The sequence below is a fragment of the Ambystoma mexicanum genome, chromosome 7p (genome assembly GCF_040938575.1).
Source record: "Ambystoma mexicanum isolate Mex_15411 chromosome 7p, UKY_AmexF1_1, whole genome shotgun sequence".
NCBI lineage: Eukaryota > Metazoa > Chordata > Amphibia > Caudata > Ambystomatidae > Ambystoma > Ambystoma mexicanum.
The window spans coordinates 880,354,959-880,379,747 of record NC_090939.1 but is presented as its reverse complement, the minus strand read 5'-3'; the positions used below and the strand labels follow the sequence as shown (position 1 = coordinate 880,379,747).

At 48.3% G+C, this 24,789-nt stretch overlaps 1 protein-coding gene across 4 annotated transcripts in view; it reads left to right on the top strand.

The window, feature by feature from the left end:
• The window catches only part of CDC16 (cell division cycle 16), a 755,778-nt gene that overhangs the window by 161,926 nt on the left and 569,063 nt on the right, over positions 1-24,789 (top strand). The window lies entirely within an intron of this gene.

Sequence of the window (24,789 nt, the reverse complement as noted above, 5' to 3'; positions counted from 1 at the left end):
AAAAGTTAGTTAGTAGGTCCCAAGTCACCCCAGGATCGAAAGTCAAGGATTTACGGGACACCTTGAACAGTCTGTTGCAAGGGAGACCAGGCGGGACTCCGTACCTGAAATGGTGAGAAATCTCCAGCGGGGGCAGTTGTTCCTGGCAGCGGGTGCAACTCGGTGCTTCGTCCAGGGGAAGAGGAGATCTCGACGTGGAGGAAAGCTGGAGGTCGTTGCACTGCCAGGGAAGAAACCAGCCGCAGAGTTTCCCGGTTAAAAGGTACTACCCCTTTATTCGCGGTAGTGGTGAAGCGTGGCTATCCGGGCGCCGGGGTGCTTGGCACGGGCGATTCGACCACGAGACGATCCAGGAAGGCGAAAAAGAGGGCGAACTGGTTATCCCCACCAGCTCAGAGGAAGAAGACTCTCTGGGATGAAGATCTTCTCTGTCGTTGGGAAGTGGTGAGACGGTTCAGCAGGGCTCCACCGGTGGTGTCATCGTTGCAGGTCGGTTCAGCTTCTCCCTCTTCGGATTCTTTGGTCCTGTGGTGACTTCTGAAGTTCCAGTTCCCAAAGCCCTGCTTTTATGCAGAAAACCCCCATTCATCAGTCCTAGCTGTCACTCAAACATGCTAAGTGGTGAGCCAGGAGGCTCACCACTGGGCCAATCACACAAGAGTGCGACTTGAGTTGCCAAGGCAACTCAGTCCAGGGTGGCTAAACCCCCCCTCCCACACATCCTGTAGACCCAGACAGAGTGGCACCACTTTTGGAGGCTTCTGTGGAGAAGCCCGCCAAAAAGTGGAACTAAGGGCTCGACTTGGGTTGGAGTTACAGAGGCGAACACAAATGCCATTTTAAAACGGAGCCCTGGCAAAAAGACCCCACCGGGGAATAAATATTAAATCATTATCCCGGCGGTATCTTTAACATTGTACCATAAAGTGGTGCGTTTAAAATGAATGGGAAAATCCCATAGGAAATATTCCGGTGGAATATTTTGCGTGGTAACCACTGCCACCAGCCAGAAACTCGACGAGGGGGGACTGCACAGTGCCCCCTCGAAAAACAGACCCAGGGGCAATCTAATTACCCCTACCAGTACTTCCACAATATGATGGTTTGTACTGTTTCTGTTCCCAATGTAAGACTAGTAAAGTCAATGGTGACTTTACATGCCCTGGGAGACAGTAGTCAGTCCCAGGGTATGGAGTCTGTTTGGGGGTCACTATGACACCCCTGTGTTACTTCACTGAGGGTACTGTGTAACACACTTACCAAATATACATGAACCCCTATGGAGTAAAAGACCCCATAGCCTATTAAACACATTACAAAGTCAAAGGATATCTCAAATCATGTCTAAGAGTGGGAGAAAAAGAGTATCACTCTTAGCAGGAGAAAACCCCCCGCTCCCCAAAAATCCAGCAAAGTTGTTGGGGGACTCGCTAGGTTTGGGAAATTAGCCTTCACAGAGAATTCTCCCTAACTATTATCTTGACAATTTCTGAATGTTACCGCTTGGCGGGTAAGGACCCTCTGGTAGTTTTACCAGCCCATTCTACTAGGGGTGTGGCTGCCTCTACTGCCCTGCAGAGAGGTGTTCCCATTTGTAACATTTGTGAAGCAGCCACATGGGCGTCTGTCCATACTTTTGTCAAACACTACTCCTTGGATTCTATCCATGGGCATGATCTGGCCTTTGGCAAGGCAGTCCTCTATTCTACAATTTAATTGGGCATTCTAAAATTCGAAATTCTTTCCCACCTCCTTACGTTGGTACTGCTTTGGGAGTCTGTCATAGATGTGGAATACGTCGGAGGAACCAAACTCATCGAAGAACACAAGTTACTTTCTTACCTGGTAACGTTCTTTCGATGGGATGTTCCGACGACGTATTCCATATCGTTCCCTCCCAGCCTGCCCCTCTACAGAATTTCTTATGCGATTTGCAGCTTCCGTTTCTGCAAGGCATTCTGTAGTTATACTGGCAGAAGATTGGTGCCACACGTTCTGGGAAAAAACTACAACTGAGGCTACGGGCGTCGTGCGTCCCACTTTAAACATCCGGAGACGTCGGCTCGACGGAGGCCCTCGAGGACAGCGTATCGACGTCATCGACGCAGGATGCAGACGCCGAAAATATTCAGAAGCAGCATAGCTGTGGTGATTACCTGTCCTAGATGTGGAATACGTCGTCGGAACATCCCATCGAAAGAACGTTACCAGGTAAGAATGTAACTTGTTCTTCTGATCACTTGACTCCCCGACCCACCCCGGCTGTAAGGTTAACCGAGGAGAGCTTGGAAACTCCATTCCAGGAGATGAACTTCGTCACTCTGAATGTCAAAGGCCTCAATTCTCTGGTGAAGCGAAAGGCCATACTGAAACGCTTGAGCGATCTAGAGGGAACAGTGATATTCCTCCAGGAAACTCACCTTCTACCGGAGGACTATGCCCGTCTTAGGAGCAGAGATTTCCCAAAGCAGTTCCTGGCCTCAGGGGGCACCAAGAAACAGGGACAGCTATTCTGGTGGCTAAAGATGTCCCGTGCGTGCCAGGAATTAGACTATCACAGACCCAGGCGGCCATTTCATAGGTGTGAAGGGGATGCTCCTGGGCCAGTTGCATTTGCTGGTCTCTATCTACGCCTCGAATGAGGGCAAGGAACGCTTTCTGGCAGACTTGGAGTCTGCCCTCCTCCCGTTCTTGGAAGGTCAGATTATCGGAGGAGATTTAAACAGGGTTCCCGACACGGATAAGGACAAATCTCATGCGCCAGCCCCCAGAGACTACAAAATTGCCCTAGGGATTCTCTACCTGTTCAGATCCCTGGGTGTGGTGGATGCCTGGAGGATACTGTACCCAGAGGAAAGAGACTACACCTTCTTCTTGCATGCCCACCGCACTTCCTCACGCATTGACTTGCTCCTAGTCTTGCCCCATCTCTTATCCTTCACGAATAAGGTGGAAATCGCCCTGAAGGTTCTCACGGCTCATGCCCCAGTGTGTCTACAGATTAGATCCTGCAACCCAACGCCCGTATCCAGACCACAATGGCGCCTGTATGACTCAATATTGAACAAACTGGCCCTAAGAGATGAGGTGGTACATGTAATTGAAAACTACTTCAGAAAAAAACCCACAAAAGGAAGAAACAGACGAGAGTTCGTCTGGAGCAGGAGATAAAAGACATTGAAGGTAAATACAAGAAGGGATGGTCACCTAAGGTGCATGCTGCCTTACAGGTGGCATGTAATAAACTGGAAAATCAGTTAAAAAGGCTGATTATGCTAAACGTAATGAGGTCAATCACCTCCTAATGAAAAAACTAGCGAAAACTAGAAGGCAAAACTTTATCGCAGGCCTCCGGAACCAAGCGGGGGTAACTCAGTATGGAGAACAGGAGAAATTGCAGATTGCACAAAATCATTTACTGGAGAACATGGCCAAAACTGACAGATTGATGGAAGCGCAGAGGCAATACATTGCAGAGGCCTCCCTACCCCAATTGGCTGGCGCAGGAAGCTAAGGAGGCTCTGGAAGCTCCGATCCAACAGGAGGAAGTGGAGGCTGTAATTAAATCCCTGAAGTCCCGCATCCCACGCCCAGATGGCTTTTCTCCTAGATTTTATAAACTGTTTAGTGGTCATCTGCTCGCTCCCTTAACATCCCTTTTTAATTGATTCTGGGAGGTGGGAAGTGTAACGCCCTCGATGAGAAACTCCAACACTATCCTGGTTCTGAAACCGGGGAATGATCCTAAGGATTGTGCCTCCTACAAGCCAATCTCACTTATGGATATCGATGCTAACATCTGTTCCAAGGTGATCGCAAATCGCCTAGCCCCACTTCTTCCCCGGCTGATTAAATCGGATCAACATTAGGCGAGCGGTAAACCTGATTGAACTGGGCGCTCATAACAATGAGAAACTGGCCCTCCTAGCATTGGACGGTACTAAAGCATTTGACTGGGTGGACGGGTCTTTTCTGCACCTGACTCTAGAGGCGTTCGCCTTCGGCCCGCAGTTTAGAAAGGAGATGGCCGCCAACTACTTTGCCCCGAACACCTCTTTTCAGATTAGTTTGGAATGCTCTCCCCCAACCCCCCTTACTTGAGGAACTCGTCAGGGATGCCCGTTATCGCCCCTCCTGTTTGCACTTATTAGGGAGCCGTTGGCTCAACACATTTGAGGGAATAACGCAATTCAGGCCCCGGTAGGGCGGGACCCCCCTCGACCCCTCAAACCCGACCCCCATAAGGTCTCGATGTATGCCGATGTTTTCTTATCTATCACTAACATCACCTCCCTTCAGGCAGCCTTGCTGGAGCTTCACGCGTTTGGGCAGGTGGCTGGGTTTGACATTAATTTCGGGAAATCAGTAGCTCTGGGGGTGGGCCTGTGGCTATGTCTTCTATAGCGTATCTAGGGGTTCACTTGACAGCCTCCCTGAGAGACCTTTACAGGGCTAACTTTTCTCCTTTGATTAAGGCATTGAACAGGACCTAGAAAGGTGGGCGGGACAAGAAATCTCATTGATGGGACGGATTACTGACGAATCTCCTTCCCTGGCTGCTATATTGTCTTAGTCACCTTAAGTTTCCTAGGGTCATCCAGACGTGGACCCCTTGCTCACTGTGCTCAGAGAGGCACAGCTCCACCTCACTGATGAAGCCCAACAAGGCTGAAACAAGTGTATAGGGTTGCTGCTGGTACTCTTGTTCAGAAGTGAATTGCCATAGCATTTCAGTGCTGGACTGCCCATGTGGGTGGGGCAAAGACTGATATGCAAATTGTTATTTCCCATCGGTGAAAGGTACAGTGAACTAAAGTGTGGCTGTGGACTCTTGAGTGGGTACCTTCCCATAGAACAGGTCAATGGGCCGTGTTCGTTCTCGCAGAGGGGAGCCTATGGACTATTTTTTGATCTTTCAGTCTAGTATACATGTTCATGTCATGTGCTAGTGATACAGTTTTACTGATATGGCTTTATGCTACAAACACAGCTTCACCAATGGGCCGTGTGTAATTAAAAAATAATATTAAAAGGAAGCGTGGACTCTGTATATTTTTCAACCATTTGGAACCAGAGTGGAAACTGTTATGTTTGGCAGTCACCAGAGTGGTAGTCGGACCCTTGAGTATGCAGGAGAGACTATAAATATCTCTTACTGATGATATACATAGAGGAAATGTCAAGATGGTGGCAGCCAGAAAGAGCTGCACAGTGTAATGAACAGTAAAAGTAAAAAGCTATGAGAGGATCCGCATATCGACTAGCAACTGCCACAACTAACAAAGGGAGACGGACTGCTGTTTTCTGCGAGGGACCGCGGCATCACAAAGAGAATCTTTTCTTCTGCAGTGGCTACAGATGCCAAGTAAATTAACTGATGCCACGGACATCACGTTAGTAAGTAGAAGAAACGTTTGGGTTTGTATGATTAAACCATGTGTGTAACACTTAGCCTCTCTTCGTTTGTGTCATTTCGATAGTGGCTGTTTGCAAAAATGGATAAGAAACACAGGCACAAGAAGGTAGAATACAGAGAATAGAACTCAGTTTCCGAATTTAAAATTCACTCAATGTTTGGGGTATGAGTATTGTTATCTAATGTAGCCTATTGTTTGAGTAGAAAAACGTTATACTTATTGGCAAGATGATAGACGCTTCTGGGTAATAATGTGATGTTAAACTGATTATTTCTGCAGAGCTGTGAGCTGATGCAAGCACCGCAAGGGAAGCATCGCATGAAGTTGTTGGGCTGAAATCGAGAGCGCTGTTTCAAAGAAAACTAGAACAATCCATTTGTGTACAGTTTCTTTCTGAATTTAGAGGGTGAATTATTACTCCCTGTTTATAGGCTTGATTATGGTACAGATGTGTTGCCACAATGGATGACCTTTACTATTAAGGCTCCTAGCTGCATAGTTGTCTCTATACTGAACGTGGAGCAGTATACAGATTTTGTATGTGAGGGTGGGGAACAATCAGCAGCCCCTGAGGAAGTTTTGTGGACAGGTGTCAAGGAACGAAACATGTTGGGCAAAAGTTTAGGAAGATATAGACACGCAAACACAGTGTGAGTAGTAGGGTGTCATATCAGTGCAATTTAAGACGACACTTAGAGTTGCATTAAGGTACAAAACTTGTAGATTTGGGAAATGTGGATTATAACACATTGCATTTTTAGTAAATGTCTTTTTTATAATATGTAATTTTTTTGATTTTAATGGTAGTTGTTTTATCACACCTGTACATACTGATATGTTATGTATGAATTTATATCAACTAATGGATTTATTGAAATTTGAAATGATGTACTAATAAAGCTGATATACTAAATGTTATGACTACCTCATTCCTCTAAAGCAGTCTGCACAGGTTTTGGATATTAGTTTAAGGTTACATTACCGGGGGGAGAGGGACCTGTGCCCTCCATGTTTAAAGGGCCCTGGGATCTCTCTATATAACAAGGCAATTTAAAATACACCTTTGCCAATTAGCATTGCAGATTAAATCCTTTGGCTTCACATTTTTTAATTGCATCAATGAGACCTATATACTGCTAGAGGCGACATCCCCTACCAGAGGTCCACAATAGATTTGGTGACCTTATTCTTTCCCTGTATGGTTGGATGGGTCAGAATTCCCTCAAACATAATCCACTGATGACTGAGAGCCTGACGATGGGCGTACCTTTTTACTTTTGCAATCTGTTGTGAACTAGGAGTCGGACTAAAGTGTGACATGTTGAAAGGTGTTTATTTACATAATGTAAAAAATGCCTATCTTGCCCTACTGCTATGAGGGGAGTTCCCTGCGTAATAAAGTAAAAGTAGGGCTGCTCATCAAAGTCCAAAAGAAAAAATCCTTAGTCCAATCCTTATTAGTTATCCGGGCCTACCAGGAAAAACATAACAAAAAGGAGGAGGCCGGAGCAATAGCCTCTGTCCTTGGCTTTTGCATGCCCCAATCTCTTGAATCCCTTTTTCAGGAGTTTTGATTTTTAAAAGTTTGTCAATGTCTTGCAGTACAGTCCTCAACCTCTCTGCAGGTTCTGTATGCCCAATCTTAATATCATATGGTTACCTCTTTCCAGGAAGGAAAGGTTTTCTTAATATAATTCCACCATTACCGATTTGGTGCTTAACAATGCTCTTGTTTTGTGCTTAAGGACTTTCCCAGCATATAATATTAATGTCTCTTGGCTTTTCAGGGCTCCAAAAAGTCAACTGGCCCTCTGATAGGCCTGCTTTGGATCGGTTTCAGTAGGGCATCTGCCCGCTGAGGTCCATCTTGCTCCCATAACCCTTGTAGCTTTCCCAGCCTCGAATATCCCGGTTCTCCCCTCTCAACGCCATTACCTCTTGCAGTGCGTTCACTTCCCTTCTATTGCCCAGCTCGGCAGGTAATGTACTTCTCGTGCAGCGGTTAGGTATCTGTTCCCTCAGGTGCGATCTGGTCTCTGTGTCAGTTAACGGGCCACAGGCCCACCACAGCTCCCATGTGGCCACGTCATCAGGGGAGACAGTCGCTTTACTGCTTCCATCTCAACCTTGTCTTCTTTGACAGTCAGGATGCCAGCCTTCTGACATCTTGCAAGCGATTTGTTCGCTCTGCACGCTACCGCTGGGTCTGCGGTCTAGCATGGCTCCATCCCTCAAGGTTGTCTTCCCGTCAGAGACTTGCCTCAGCGCATGATTCTCTCTCCCCAATTCTAGATTCCTCATGGTTTATTGTACGCCCTCACAAACAAAAGGGGTGTGTCTTTCCTCTTTGACACTGGATGTCCGGCGGGATCCAACATTACCTGATGCTAAAGAGATTGAGGAAATGTCACTGTTAGGGGAATCAAAAGGGGAAGTAACAGTCTTTCTGATTCCCATGTAGGCAGACAATGTACTCTGAACAGGAAGTTTCTTACAAGAATGGAAGTCCTTGTCCCTGAGAGGGGAGTCACTCCAAGTATGGTCCCATTTGCCCAGTCCCATAGGGAGGGTCTTGCTTAGCCGGTTCACCACAGTAGCCTCAAAGGGGGTGTCTCCCCTATGGGGAGAAGGGATGAATAGTCCAAATTCATCACATATCGTACTCAGTTGGTTTGAGTTGTATTGCGGTTTCTTTCAAGACTATTATACTGTACCAAATCATGACCATAGTGGTCTGAGAGCACTTGCCTTGTCTGGAAGTTGGTGGATTGTGCTCCCAAATGGGGTATACAGAACTTGTCAGCGGGGAATCGAAAAGTTGTTGAAATGCACCAAATGCATGGCTGGAATGATTGTTGCCCCACCACTTTCAGCTGGGTTAACAATTTGTGGGTGATTATTAACTCAGATCTCTCTTGTAAAACCCACTAAACTGGATTCTTTAATCTACGGATACTGAAAACGCATGGGGTCTGGCATGGATTCACATGCTCATGAATATTCCCCGTCGTCAGGCCAGGAATCCTCGGTAAAGAAAAAATCAGTATCAGTTTAGTTTCTGATTTGTCTTTCTCAGTAGTAACCAATCACTGGTCTCTGGGTCATACTGCCCCCAGCCAAGGACTGTCCTCTCCTTAAGCCCCGCGTCTGGCAGCCATCCTCAGATTTTTACCGCACGCTGAAGTGTTGGGAGTCCTCTGTTTTAGCTCTTGAGCTTTTGCTGCGTTTTTGCGCTTTTTTCAAAGAGAATTTCTCATTTTTCGGTCAAATAGAGCCTCAAGCTCCACCGTCTCTACATCCGATTAACGGGGATCCGTGTCGGATTTTTCTATACCCCTCAAGGGTGAAGATTTCATTGAGTTGCACTTCTTGGAGGAGTCTAGGAGTTTCTGCGGCCTACCCGAACATGGCCCAGGAGAAAGGAAGATCGACGCCCAGAAAGCTGTTCAGGGTTTGCCCTGGATGCCATCTGCAGAATGTGTTCAAGGAGGACGAGCCCTCGAAATGTGTCTATTGCCTTCATGAGGACAAAACGCACGTGGAGAAGGACTGTGCGTTTTGCAGGAACATGTCGGAACGGACCATCAAGGACCGACCCCTTAGTCTCTTAAACTGGCTGGAAGGAAAGAGCCCGTCAGGTGAGAAGAAGTCATCCCAGCGGTCTTCTAAGTCCTGTGAGGGCGCACCAGCGACGGGGGCCCAAGAGAAGGCAAAGCACCGCGAGTCTGCGGGCACCGGGAGCGCAGAACGGTCGGGCTCCTCGGTTGCCAGGCAGGGCGCAACCTCTCCAGCACCATCAACCACGAGCCAATGCTCTAGCTCAGGGAAGAGGAAGGCCGAGAACCCGGCATAGCTTCTGGAGAGGCCCGGTCGAGCTCGAAGGATCCGGCCGAGGGGGAGCGAGGCGGTGACCCTCCCCCCAAGGTGAAGGCCACAGGCCCACATAAGGTGGTAAAGGCCTTGATTCACCCGGCCAAGGCCTCTATCGAGGAAGTCGCGGCGACCCTGGCGCAGCCTGTGGAGGCTGCACCAGTGGAGGCGACATCGGGGCCCAGAGTCTCCCTGCCTCCGCGGAGGGAATCCTCTTTCAGACCCATCGAAAAGACCCTGTGAAGACCCCAGCGGAAAAAGAGGGGGGCGGTGGCCATTGTGGACACGGGCACAGCATCCGAGGAGAAGCTGGTAGAAGTCTTAGAGGGCCTCGACGAGGGTGTCGAAGAGGCCCGTTCCCACAGGAAGGATCCCAACGAAGGTGATGACGAGAGCGACGGTGGCACCGGCGAGGGTCCTAGTCACTCGTCGCTTCCGGAGCCGCAGGACAACTCGGCGGCCATTTTGTTGGCAATACAATCCTTATGTCCGGAGATAATGACGAGATTGCCCTTACCACCGACGGAGAAACCGGAACCAGGCTCGACAGAGGAGCCAGAGCCAGGCCCGGCGGGAAGCCCCCCAAACAAGAGAAGGCAGATCCATCCAGCCCCGCCTTTGCAGCCCTCGCGGCCTACTCAACCTTTGTCCACGTCCCCCGTCCCTGGGGATGACACGGGAACGGACACGGCCACAACAGGTACCGATGTCGACGGCGGCGATAGAGCTCCCATCGCCCCCAGCCCGGGCCTCCCCGCCCGACGAGATCGGATCTTTCCATGCAATGATCGCCAGGGCATCCAAGCTTTTTCAGCTCGCCCCGAAGAGAAGGAAAGAAGGTTTCCTTTACCAACGGCGCGAGGCCAAGAGGAAAACGGTCCTCGCCGTGCCTCTGCTGGATGACATCTGGGACGAGGGTCTCACCCTTCTCAAGAACCCATCTACGACGCCTGCCAAGAGGGATCGGTACAAGAAGTAGTACCGGGTCCCCGACGCGGCCCCTTTGTGCCTTAGGGCACAACCGACCCCTGACTCGGTCGTCTCAGCGGCGGCCAAGAAGAAAGTGGGGGGCGGGGGCATCGGCCTAAACGTCAACTTCCCCGCCGGACGGCGAAGGAAAGAAGCTGGACGCAATGGGACGACGAGTTATCTTGGCAGCAACAACGATTAAGGCGGCCAACGCCCTTGCGATAGTGGCCCGCTATGACGGGGAGTTATGGTACAAGATCGCCCCCTGTTGGACTTTCTACCGGACGACAAGAGGACCGAGGTCCTGGAGATCTTGTAAGAAGGCAAAGTGGCGTCGGACCACGCCATAACGGTGGCAACTGACATTGCCGACACCAGTTTCCGCCAGCTAGGCAACAGCGTTTGTCTTAGACTACGAGGGTGGCTCAAGGCGATGGATTTCCGCCAGGACGTACAAGCCAAGGTTTTGGACATGCCGTTCGACGGGAACAATCTGTTTGGGAAAACAGTGGATGTGTCCCTCCAAGCCATCAAGGCGGACACGGAGACAGCTAAGGCCCTAGGCGTTCTCCAACAACGAAGGCCGTCCTTTCGGAGCACCAGAGGCAAGCAGGGTGCCTCCAAGGGATTCGGCGGTGGCTCCTCTACGTACCACCAAGCGGCCCGCTCCTCGTCGCAGGAAGCCTATAGAGGACGAGGCAAGTCGGGTGGACTCTGCCGCCGTCGCCAGGGAGGCCAAGGCGGCAAGGCGTCCTCCAAGCAAGATTGAACCGACCATGGTGTCGGGGCCCCCACCGAAGCACCCCGGTGGGAGGCCGGCTGGCGAAGTTCGTCAGCGTGTGGGAGTCCATCTCCGCCGACCGTTGGGTGCTGGACGCCCTGACCCAGGGGCATGCCCTCGAATTTCTAAAAAAGTGCCCCCCGTGATCAGGAAGGAAAATCGCGTCCCTCAACTGCTATTGGAGGTAAGGGCGATGCTCAAAAAAGGTGCCATCGAGCTCGTCCCGAAGAGGCTCCGGGGCTCTGGAGTATACTCAAGGTACTTCCTCGTGAAAAAGAAGACGGGAGGATGGCGACCCATCCTGGACCTGCGACGACTGAACAAGTACATCAAGGCACAGAAGTTCTGGATGGCCACCGTCCAGCACGTGCTGGGACAGCTGGAGGAGGGCGATTTCCTGTCGTCGTTGGATTTGGAGGATGCATACTTTCACAACCCCATTTTAAAAGGACACCGAAAGTTCCTCAGGGTCATGGTCCAAGGGCGGCACTACCAGTTGAAGGCCCTCCCGTTCGGACTGAAATCGGCACCCAGGGTTTTCACTAAGTGCCTCGCTCCAGTGGCAGCGCGGCTGCGCCTACAGGTGATCCACGTCTACCCCTACCTGGACGATTGTCTCATCCGCGCAAGGACAAGGGAGCTCGCCGTGGAACACACAGCGAAGACCGTCCAGCTACTCCCGGACCTGGGGTTCTCCATCAACTTCTCCAAGTCCCACCTGGTCCCCTCACAAGTCGCACTGTTTCTGGGAGCCAAGCTCGACACAGTGGCGCGTCTGGCCTCACCGTCGGAGGAAAGGACCAAGGCCATCCTAGGCAAGGTGCAGCGTCTGCTGGCCACAGATGTTGCCAAGGTGAGGTCCATCAAGTCCCTCCTCGGGATGATGTCCTCTTGCATATATCTCGTGCGCCTGTGCAGGCTTCGGATGCGTCCTCTACTTCGAAGACAGGATCCCTCTCAACAAGACCTTCCGTCGAGCAATCCGGTGGTGGGGCACCTGCGCTCATCTGGCGGCAAGAACAGATTTTCAAACCCCCGCCCACCAGGTGACGGTGACGACTGATACCTCCCTGGAGGGGTGGGGAGCGCACACCGGGGATCTTCACGCGAGAGGCCTTTGGCTCCCGGAGGAGAAGCCGCTCCACATCAACATCCTGGAGCTCTGGGCAGTGTTCTGGGCCCTCAGGTCTTTTCTCCCGTCCCTGAAGGGCAAGGTAGTGAGGATCTTCACCGACAACACCACCACGATGTTTTACATCCGGAAGCAGGGCGGAACCAGGTCCCCAGCCCTATCCAAGGAAGCCCAGGATCTGTGGCATTGGGCCGTTGCTCAAGGGATGTTTCTGGTGCCGTTTCATCTGGCAGGGATAAAAAAAACACCATCGCCGACTCACTCAGCAGAGGGCTGCGCTCGTGCCACGAGTGGGAACTACGCCAGGACCAAGTGGACCGACTCTTTCAGCGATGGGGCAAACCCCAGATCGACCTGTTCGCAACGGCAATGAACTCCAAGTGCCAGAGGTTCGCCAGCACGGTTCCCCAACCGAGGAGCATGGGCGATGCTTTCTCTTTCCCCTGGGACGGCCTGTTCCTATATGCGTTCCCTCTGTTGCCACTGCTGCTCCGACTCATCAACCAGCTCAAGAAGTCCCGGTGCAGGATGATCCTCGCCGCACCGGCGTGGCCGAGACAGATCTGGTTCCCGGACCTTCTGGACTTGTCAGCGTCCCCACCAGTCAAGCTGTCGACGGACGCAGATCTTCTCTCCAGAGAAGGAGGAGCCATTCTTCATCTCGACCCAGAGTCGCTGAACTTGCAGACCTGGCTCCTGCAGCACTAGAGTTTGGAGGGTACGATATCCCGGCCGACTGCATAGAGGTTCTTGCGAAGGCCAGGGCGTCCTCAACTCTCAAGTGCTACGGACATAAGTGGAAGAGGTTCTCTATCTGGTGCCGGGCACAGAAGATTAACCCTCTGCGAATTACGGCCCCTCAAGTATTGCCGTACCTACTGTCGCTAACCAAAGCTGGACTATCTCATGCTTCAATCAAGATGCACCTGGCAGCGATTTCCCCGATACACCAGGACTATAGGGCGGTCATCCCTGTGGTCTCATCGCCTGGTTCAGGAATTTATGAAAGGACTGTTTCGATCATTCCCACCGGTGAAGGCACCAGCCCCGGCGTGGGAGCTCAACGTGGTGCGGACCAGGCTCATGGGTCCGCCATTCGAGCCGTTGCATTCGGCCCCGTTGAAGTTTCTGTCGTGGAAAACAGCGTTCCTGGTGGCCATCACCTCCGCACGACGCGTGGGAGAGATCCAGGCGCTATCCTGCAAGCCTTCATACCGGACCTTTCACGATACGAGGGTATTGCTGAGGACGCACCCCTCCTTCATGCATAAGGTGCCGTCGGACTTCCATCTCAACGAGCCCTTGGTGTTACCAGTCTTTTTCCCGTCGCCTTTGTCGCCGGCCGAGAGGACTTTGCACTTGCTGAATGTAGCTAGAGTGCTGAAGTTCTACGTGGACCGAACGAAGAGTTTTCGGAGGACATCTCAGCTGTTTGTGAACTTTGGACCTGTGAACCAGGGGAAGACTCTCTCGAAGGCTTCCATCTCCAGATGGCTCTCCGGCTGCATCATGCACTGTCATTGGTTGGCAAACCGACCGTTGCCCGGCCGTCCGAGAGCCCATTCGACCAGAGCTATCGCTGCTACCACGGCGTTCTTGTCTGGTGTGCCCCTGCTGGACATCTGCAGGGCTGCTACTTGGAGGTCGACGCACACCTTCACGAGATTCTACTGCGTCGACCGGGATTCCAGGGAGGAGTCCAGGGTCGGCCAAGCAGTGCTGCGTAACCTGTTCGCCTTAGGTGAGCCTGGTGAGGAGGTAAGAAATGCTTAATGTTGAGTTTTGATGTAATGCTTAATGTTGAGCCTTTGCCACCTCCCGTGGTTGTGCATGTGTGTACTGCTATGTATTCTTATATTCATGAGCATGTGAATCCATGCCAGACCCCATGCTGGAGAAGGAACAGGTTACTTACCTGTAACTGTTGTTCTCTAGCATGGGTCTGGCATGGATTCACATGCGAAGCCTCCCTCCTACCCCTCTGCGGCTCTTCACTTGGTCATACTGCCACTTTACGTACTACCAAATCTGAGGATGGCTGCCAGAGGCGGGGCTTAGGGAGAGGACAGTCATTGGATGGGGGCAGTATGACCCAGAGACCAGTGATTGGTTACTACTGAGAAAGACAGATCAGAAACAAAACGGATACTGATTTTTTCTTTACCGAGGATTCCCGGCCTGACGGGGAATATTCATGAGCATGTGAATCCATGCTGGAGAACAGCAGTTACAGGTAAGTAACTTGTTCCTTCCTAGCTCACCCAATTTTATCACATCCATGCGGTTGTAACCTTGGTCTAATCTACTTTTTTGCTAACAGAGTCCACATTTCAGGCCAGAAAGTTTTTAATGGCTACAAAACTGTGCCACTCACCTACTTATCGCTCCTTGGTGAGATCCCATCACCCCGTCTTTGAGAACCCTGCACTGAGTCCTAGTTAATATGTACAGTTAAGATCCGCTTTATCGTCCACTTTGTCTTTTGTGAAACCCCTGCCTCTCATACCATCTGAAGAAACAATGAAGATCAGTATCATATCTGGGTGACGGGCACTTGGTCATCCTTCATATTGCAAATCCAGAGCAGGGGGCCATGCTTTCTCTATCGCAGATCTTTTCCTTAGAAATACCTACCTTTTTGATTGTGTACAGCACTAGGTTAGCACTATGTACAATTCTCCACCTTGCAAGCAGACGCCCTTTGTGGTAAACGTGCTCTACAAATCATAACATAAACTCCACATACATATATTGAGGCTGGAGGCCATCTTTTAGACCCTGAAGGCTTTCCTTTCCTTAATAAAAGGCACCGAAGAAAAGTGCTCACTGACAACATAATTGCAATGTTCTACTTAAATAAAAATAAACTGTGAGAAAAAAGATTGCATTGACACACTTGCCATGGACAGCGGCCATTCAGAATGGAATCTTTCCAGTGCCCACTCATTCAGCTGGAGTACTCTGTTAGGGTAGATACTCTGGGCAGGCTTTCACATGCTACTCATAAATCAGAGATTTCCAAGTCCGTTCCAGATGTGAGAGTCCTGAGGGTATCCTCACACCTCCTCCCCTTGATCCTCTTCTCAGGTGGTCAGAAAAAAGGCCCTCGCTTTTGAATCCTGACCCTAGGGGTGGAGAAGCGAGGGAAGATCTCCTGGGTGGAGGGTCCTTTGGTCATTGGGGAGAGGATATCCACAGGTGAGACATGGTATCCCCCTTCCCCTATTGAAGACCAGCGTAACTCTCGACTGGCCTTTATGGGCTATTGTAACACGTTTCCATCATTTAACACACTATGTACTGGGACGAGGAAGAGGCAACACAGAGTGGCGAACACTTGCAGGCCGTTCACCACTCTAGTACTGAGACGAGAAAGGGGCCTACAGAGTATTGTTAAGGTCAGGCATTTCTTTTAATTATGGTCAGGCTATTGGACTAAGTGACCACTACCTGTGGCCACTTAGTAAGCCCAACGGATATAGAAATGCAGGCCTTTCAGGTTGAAAGGGGTCGCAGAGCAGGCTGGAGTGTGGAGCCGGCTGGAGCTAAAAGCTGGCGTACCGGAGAGACAGAGGGAGGCGCGAGTGTTGGAAGCCGTGTCGGGAGAGGATCAGAGACGCCGGGGCCAGGGAAGACCAAAGACGGTCGGTAAGTCCTGCACCCTCATCCTGTCGGGCACAAGCAGAAGTTGCAGGAGCAAGTTTCGCTCTCCCAGCCCTCCGTGAGATCAGAGCGGAGACAGTGGAGGCGGAAAAATGTAAGCAAGGGCGAAAGCAGTCGACGGGAGCTGCTGCTTGAAGGAGAACATTCATACCGGTGCGCTCCAACAACTGGCAATAAGCCTTTCATGAATAATGAACGTTCCAGAAATGGTTATAAATGCTTTTGAATACCAACGCAAGTGTTTACAAACTTGAACAAACTGAAAGCATTATTGAAGAAATTAGTTTTGAATACCAAACAAACTGAGAGCATTACTGAATACTATACAGAATGAAAACCAGTAACAAGGGTGATTGAATAAGCATTTTTAAATGACGCGCAGAAAGAAAGCAAATGATGAGCTGATGTTAAATGGAATAAAAGCAACATTGTACAAGTGGCAAGTCTCACAGAATCAATTGACTGAAATGCAAGCATTGGCAAAGCAAGTAAAATCCCATGAAGGGTGCAAAAAGAGTATTGACACAAGCCAAGGGGTCAAAGGACTACAGGTTAAAAGGAGATCTGTATTGGCAGGAGCCAGAGCACTATCAAGAGCACAACTAAGCTAATGGTGTGCAAGCTAGCCACAAGAAGGTGCTGGAAGACAGTAAACGTGATACAAGACTTACTCTTCACTGTTAAGGGAACCTGTGGTTGGTTGATAAAGCAGATGAAACTGTTGCTACCATCCAAGTGCAAAAGGGTCAGGGCGTTGTTAACAGTTCTTAAGTCTGTGGTAGGGATGAAGGCCTTAATTGTATGAAGAACAGGCTGTTGAAGGCTGTGGTGATTTTCTTTGAGTTTTGAAGGAAAGATTGCCATCAATGATTACGTTGAGGGACTTGCTGATCAGTGTGAACTGAGGAGAGAAACCATCAAGTTAAATTGCAGTCACCAAGATCTAGATTTAAGCATGCTTGCTAGGGCCCCCGAGTAAGATGAATTTGGTCTTTGCAGATTTAGATTTAATTTTCAAGGAGGGAGTTGGTTCGATAATTGAAAGAGTGAGCAGAAGGGATGTAGTTGGCAGAATTCATTGATGGAATCTTCCCTGAAGTAGACCTTGATGTAAAGGTTAGTGAGGAATTCCCTGTGTTGTTCCATGCAGTAAATTGTCAAACTATACTACTAGAATGTAAAATGGAGACAAATAGTAATGATGGAAAATTGAGCAAATACAGACTGCAGAATGCAACTGCTAAGAAATCAACTGAAGACTATTTGAGCACTCCTTTAAAGCACTGTAACCGGGAGTCTCGAGCCTGACCCTGACTTGCGTAATGTTGGCATTCTCCCTTTTTTACAATTTATATCACTGTTCAGGTTTCCACCAGAAGTAACCACTCCTCAATCTACAGAAGTCCTGAGCATATTCTCGTTTTCAAAGGAAGATGGGGGGAATAATCCCCCAAAGCTGAAAAACTGAAAACTGGCGAGGGGGGAAAAAACAGGTTAGTACCACCTAAAAGACAAAATGACTATACTTGGAAGTGAATGTAAGACTCCCCCGAGAAGTAATAGTCCATACATAATTTCAGTTCAAGAGGGAAATCCCACAAAGATTGATGATGTACAGTCAGTACAAATAGTACAGTTACACACTGAGGGGTAAAAACACAGTTGCAGATCTGGGCTCACCCCCCCAAATCTCACCCCCATGGATTCTCTCATTCTCTCTTTTTGTGTTTGTCTGCGCCCTCACGCCTATGGATCAATGGTTGCGCTTTTTAAATGTAATAAAGTAAAATAAAATGTTGTTAGGGGATTTTACCAAAGTCCTATCTATACGATATGTTATGATATGGCATTTATAACGCGCCTATACCCAAGTGTTTCAAGTTGCGACGAGGCAAGGGAGGGGGAACAGAAGGAAGACAGAGACAGCAATCTTACTAGGCCAGGTGACATTGAGATCGTGCAAGTGCAGGGGAAGGGGGACGGGGAGTAGTGCTGGGGGGGGGGGGCAGTGCAGTACATAAGATAACCGTAAGAAATAATAAGATAAATAGTAATACAAAGATAATAAAGTGTGGCCAGCTGGTTGCAATTATGGGCACTTGGTGGCAAGTGCAAAGGTAAGGGCAGACATCAGGTGTCAAGTGCTGGTAGGGGGGCTGTAGGGATACAGAAACAGACCCCGACTGCAGGGTTTGCCAGGGGGGCAGTGCAGGTGTGCAACTGGCAGGGAGGGGACCGGGCCCGAGATCAGAGGGTAGCCAGGTAAGCCAGAGCAAATTCAGTTTCAACCAGGAGATCAAGTTTATGATAAGATTTTAGAAAGCCCACCTTGGACGAACAGTGGGGGGGGGGGCCAACACTTTGGTTTAGCCTGAACTACCCAACGGTTTGGTAGAAATGGCTGAGCAGCCAGGCTTAGTGTAGGAGGGATGAGGTCTGTAGTGAGGCACACCGTACTCTGAGCATACAATTAGTTCAAGGAAACATTTACATACTAGAAGTTATATAAAAATAAGCATTTATTTTATATACACTAAATCTTGTAACTTTTAAGTAAGTAAGTACTATCGCACAAGTAGCATTAAGCACAGAACAATATGCAATATCAAAAGGATAAAAGATAAGTTAGAACACTTTCAAAGTCACACAAAAATAGTTGTAGAAACCTCTCAAACTGGTATGTAAACTGTAGACCAACTTTTATACTTTAGTTAACCTTTGCTTAACAGATTCTTAGGAAGTCTAGCCCTATTCTAAGTGTGTTTCACAGAGCCAATTGGGGCACTGGGGGCCCAGTGATCAAGGGCAAATGGGGGAAAGTAAGCAAGTGGCAAAAAAGGCAGTCTATGAAGAGTTTTTCAGGTTCAAAGATAAGTAGCAACAGATTACTTTGGTATGGAGCACAGAGGGTTGTCCAACCCATTGTAGCTGGATGGAGGCCTAGGAGGGGGGGATGGAAGTAACAGCTTAACTGCAACCCTACGAAGCACAGGAGCAACAAAGCAGGCCCCAGGTAAGTACTATGGGCTGAACAGTACCTTATCATTGAAGAAGCTTGTGCAGCAGGACTGTCTCCAAATAGAAGCGACAGCAGACTCCGGTTCGTGTTTCTTGGTCTTGGTGACTGAAGACTTGCAATGGATCTGTTGGTTGCTTATGAGTACTTGGACGCCCAGCAGAAGATCTTCGCTGCACTCTCTCGTTAGCACCTTTTTCAAAGCTTGGGTCAAAGACGGTTGTTGTGCGGTAGACTTTACTCTGTTTCTCTTTCACTGTCTCAGCTGAGGGGACTTTCAGGAGTGGAATGCAGTCTCTGGAGTTCCAGGAGGATGCCTGCAAAGTTTGGGACAAAACCGCGCTTCGGTTGACGTTGCACCGCAAAATGGCACAGGACCCTGGGTATTGGTGAATTGCGGGCCGTGGAGGTCGAAGCTCTTCTAGGGAGGGCAGAAAATGCAGTTTCTCTTGGGACTGGTTAGGCCCGCCAGTCGAAAGGAGGAAGTCCTCCTCTTCGGGCTTCCCTGTCGCACAGAAGATGAGGTCGGGTATGGCAGCAGTTACTCTTCATCTCCTCCTCCCCCACGCCCCGTCCCTCATCTTTTATGCAGGCAAACTGGCAGCATCCAACAATCACCAGACGAGCCATCATGCAAATCTGGGGAGTGACTGTACTAGGAGGCTGGCTGTCCCCTTTGGACAAACTGCTTCTAGGCAGGCACACTGCAGGACAGAGACCATGGAAGTTTCGGTTACCTCCCCCACTTTCTGTCCTTTCAGACACTCAGAGAGCATTGCCGGGCTTTCCAAGGGAAACCTGCCAAAGACCGACCCATCAGGACCGCCCCACCTAGGCAGGTAGGAGGCTCAAGTGAGAACAAGTCATCATGAACAGGGCTTAAAAAAGGTCAGCCACCATTTTAGGTAAATGGTGACCCTAGTTATCTCTGTCGCAGCTGGGAAGGCAGCCTGCAACAAATGTCCACAAACATTTGTGAAAAAAGGTACAATGCCACCAGCCTCTCAGATGAACTTGCAACAGTAACTAAATGGGAGACAATGTTTCTCCTAAACACTCCACATAAGATGGGCTGTTCTGATCTCACAAAATAAAATAGAGGAGGGACAAAAGGGTGTCCCCCTGCCCTGCTAACACAGGTAAAATTAAAAGGAAAGCTCATGGCGCTTCCAACACTGCATAGAAAGTGCTCTGTGCTGCAATAATAAAATGGTAAAAGGATCCGACTCACTTAGGAGAATCAGTCCAAAATTCCAATAGTCCAGCAAAAATGCTGGGGAACTCACAAAGTGGGGATAATTTCACTCAAGAAGGATTTAGTCCGGAGTTGAAAGGAAAGATCAAGAGGTAATCACAGGCTAGCAGAATATACTATTTGTCCTAGTAAACAATCCTGGGTCTGATTCCCCAGTCGGGCCAGCTCAGCACTTCACTCCTCCAATTCACCTTGTGTTAAATTGAGTACCACATTGTGGATAATAACTGGGAATATTTGTGGTGATAATGGCGCTATATAAAATATCAACAAAAAATCCATGCCAGGCGCCATAGCACATTGTGGTGAAGAAAATGAAAGATGTCAATCATTTGCTTAGACATGTACTCAGTCATAGATATTTGTGTAGACTAGAACGTCAAACGAAATCCTTAGGCTTAAAGGATATAGATGGAGAAATGTGGGTCCTGCAAAGAGCAAGATCATAATTGCTTAGACATGAAAGTGGCAATGCAGACGTCAGAACAAAAGCGCATCTACCGCACATCATGGAGGCAGAAGATCAATACAAATCCACGGAAGTAGCACAGCACCAGGATAGTGGAGCAGTGCCTACCAGGGGCAGCGCGTTTTTGGAGAAACTTAATAAACAGGGGTGGGAGTGGGGCAGAGGGTTAATGAGAATGATATAAAGAAATCATATATCGTTCTCTTTGGAGCATAGTGTTCAGAAATGGTTGCGCCACTAATAATAATAAATATTTTAAAAAAGTGGTTTGGTGATTGAAATGTTAGAATTGCTCAATATAGTAAGATCATGTAGAAACTGATTGGTTTTGCCACTGGATAGTCTAACCCTTTCAAGGACGATCGCTCGCGAGTTGAGCTCTTGCCTCTGACGGGGGAGCCTGCATTTTTCAAGTTTGAATCCCATTAGGACCACCTCAGCCCTCATCCTTCCCAGATAAATCAAGTTCTTTAATTTGACTATTAATGGCATATATAATTAGAGCTTCGATGCAGAGGAATACGCCTGAAGCGCTAAATAACCTGGTATTCTATAAACTCCTGATCTATCTTTAAGAGCTAAATCAAATCTACTTATCCTTTGATAATTCTGTTTCTGTAATAAAAACGGCCCAGATTGCCTGTGTTGTAGGGCTCGAATTACTGAAGCACACGTGCGAGAATTGCCTGGTTCACAGAGGAAGCATGAAGGGACCCATGTGTGCACCGCTGCAGCTGCACGAGATGGCAATGCTTGGTGTTGAACGCGATAGAACATGAACCCCTCTGCATACATGTTTGTGGAGTGTGATATCTGGCATTTATTTGCAAAATAATGACCATATTAACTAATGACAGCCCTGAAGGTTTTGGATTGGGATGACTTGCCATTCCTGGAAAAACAACTTTTTTAGCGATAGAGGTATAGTATGCAGGTTGTTGTGTTAAACAGCTGTGCTCAATAACACACATTATTGTTTCATGCGCTGCAAATAGTTTAATGCCGCTCAATGTTTAAATGCCTGAAGATTGAAAGATAATGCCTGTCCTGCCGGGATTAGAACCTGTCACTTTAAGGATGAACACAGATCCCAGCAGTGAGTGCTTAGCTCATTTACAACACATGTGCACTGGAGGAAATAAGGCGATGCAAGTGATCATCTCAGATTTGCACCTACTACTTTTTACCTGATTCACAAATTCTTTGACTGGAGCAAATCTTTGACATATTTGCGTGAACATTTGCTGCATTTTGATTTGCTTAAGGGTGTTTCCAGGCACCTATAGATTTGCTCCATTGATATTGTGTGATTCCGCTATGGGTGAGGGGTTACAAATCTGGTCACTGGCATCTCCTCGCACTCTCTAGGGCAAGTGTTTGTGAATCTTCGACCCTTTGTTTTTGAAGCTTTTGTTCCATACTCTTGTGTACTCGTTGCCAAAACACTGGCCCTGCCTCTCCAAAAAATCACACAAGTACAAATAGCACAAATTATGCCATTCTTTTACTTGCATGATTTATAAATCTGCCCAGGTGACTTATGCATTTCTGGGAGCCACTGCACCAGCACAAATGTTTTATCCAGTCCCCTTGCCGCATACACTGGTGTCGGGCGCATGCTCTTGTCACTAGTCTATGATGATTTTCCAGCACCCGAATTGGTGGAGGTAGTGCATTTCATAATGACCCCTGCAAGGAGTCGGAAATGTGAGGCAGACAACTTTGTGAAGGTTTTTCAAAAGATGCCATTTTATTAAATGAAAAGGTTGGATAAACGCCTCGCTATCCCTACCCCGGCGAGGATTTCCATGCCTAAAATAAACTAAAGGAAACACTGTAAGAAAGGCTATCTGTCCCTCACACTTATACATACAGTAATTCAGTAAGGTAATGCATAGCAGTTTAAAGGCAACACAAATATAACAATTGAATCTAAAACATGACAAAAGTCTCTCCTTATAATCTGGGTGAATTCCCTTTCCCCAGATTCAAGCAGAATTCTCTTCCACAGTTCCAAAAGAAACAAGGAAATCCTGGTTTGTCTCAAATGTCCAAAACAGTTCTTTATAACTCCAACCTGACAACAGAAAGTTCCAACACTGCAGTGATTCAACAAAGAAACTAGAAGGTTCTTTCTCTTCCGAGCAAGAGTAAGATTCTGTATTTTCCTCTTCACATGAAGAATATGTTCTCAGTTCATTAAAAGCCACAATAATTCTTTGTCAGGCTGTTTAACCACAACAGAATATTTCTGAAGAAATAGAACTCTTATACAGCAGTGTTAGAGTTATTTCTTCAGCAACATAAATTGTCTTTGTCAGGATGTTTGCCACAACTGAGTGTTTCTAAAGAAAGAGAACTCCTACAGCATAATTATGCAATTCTTTTTTCACCACCATAAGCAACACCAATTGTCTTTGTCATCACCACTTTATAGCATCATCAGCTTCTACCTGGTTTACTCTCATGCCATGACTACTACTTCAAATGTTTGCCAGTCTGGTATGCTTCCCTGCCCGAACAACGATTCTCAAACAGCAAGGTCTGCTGTGGTGAGGATGAACATGACAGCAACTTCACCATGTTCATTATCTTGGAACATTAAAACTTTTAGCAACTCTTAAGTGAAAACAAGATTCATATTGGTGCTCTTTAATACTGTTCTGCAAATTATGCTCCTCTCCGTCTGAATAACCTGTTCCAGAAGGGCAGCCTTCTTGCCACTCTCGTTTACCTACTGCATAAGTAACCAAATACTGACATTGGTAGGATCTTCTACTACTTCCACCTTGGCTTTGGCAGTGTAAGTTTATACCAGCAGTTGTTGTATGCTTCCTAAAACATTGGCAACAAGCTTCACAACCTTTGGACACTTAATTAGCCCCCTTCTGCCTTTGGCAATATCTGTGATTTGAATTGCCTGGGTTTTAGTTTCTCTTGACTTGTGCAATGGTTGTATGTAATAGCTTTTAATAATCTTGCCCCATCGGGTTGCTGGGTTGTCAACAAACTCACATGCTTACGTTTATAATCATTTGCGGTTAACAAATATTGCTTCTGCTGCTTTCTGATATTTTGGTATTCAAAGTCACTTGCAAAATCACTTCCACTCCTATGCAAGCATTTGTCACTAGATAAACAGCTGCTTTGAGCACGCGAGAAGGTTCGGCATGCTCCGGGTTCACTACCAGCTTGTGAACTCGCAGGGTAAGGCGTGCGTGTCTGATCTCCTCGCTGCTCGCAGGTGTTGCTTCTGTGGCTCTTTGCGACCCAGCAGAATGCTTCTCCTGCTCTGCCGTCAGCCGCGCCACTTGGAAAAAGAGATTCCCTTGCTCCGGAGGTTCTCTGGTGCAAGCCAGCCACCAGACACGGCCTCTTGGGTAGGAAAGCGTCCCTCGTTTCTTGCTGCGCAGCCTCTGTAAAACAGGCCGTCAGAGGGCAAGTTTAACTCCTTTACGCTTCCCGCTGTGCGACCTCCGCACTTCAGGCTTCTGGAGGCACAGACACTCTGATGACCGGCTACTGTTTTCTGCTTTACAGTGGTCCTGGCATCTTCTCCCTCCTCCAGATTCTGCGTCAGCAGCATCCACGACTCGCACTGCTCTTCCTGCTTGTTCTGCTCTCTTGGCCTCTATCGGAGGGGGCCTTTTATGCCTCCCAGTCTCTCTCCGGTGTGGGTCATTTGAATTAACAATCTGACCACTCCTGCAGCATTGTTCCCAGTTAGTCCTCTTCTTCGTCCCAGTACTTAGGGAATTATGAGGCTAGAAGTCCCTAAAGGCAAAGTTTTTCTGTCTTGTTTTTCATTCTAAAACCCGTTTCTGTTCCACAACGCTTTAAAGAAATATCATAAGCATGAGTCACCAGATTTTATCGTAAAGAGGAATACAGTTCTTTGAAATTTAACTTATTATTTACAGATTTCTTTTCACTGTAACTTCGTGAGTTAGGGGAGTTTTTGGCTCTCTAAGTATTCTGGGTTTTGGGAGGGGTTATATTTCTTCCGATGCCTAAGGATGTATGATTATTTTTACCCACATTTAGGTGTTTGGTTTTGTGGAACAAAAAGATTGTTACGACAGCAAGCCATTACAGATTGTGGTATGGAGGAGATGTCTTCCTTAGAGGAAGATAAATACTGTCTCACCCCACAGTCCTCTCCTTTCCCAGGGCCCTTTCTCCTCCCAGGTGATCCTCCCGCAGAACACCACCCCAAG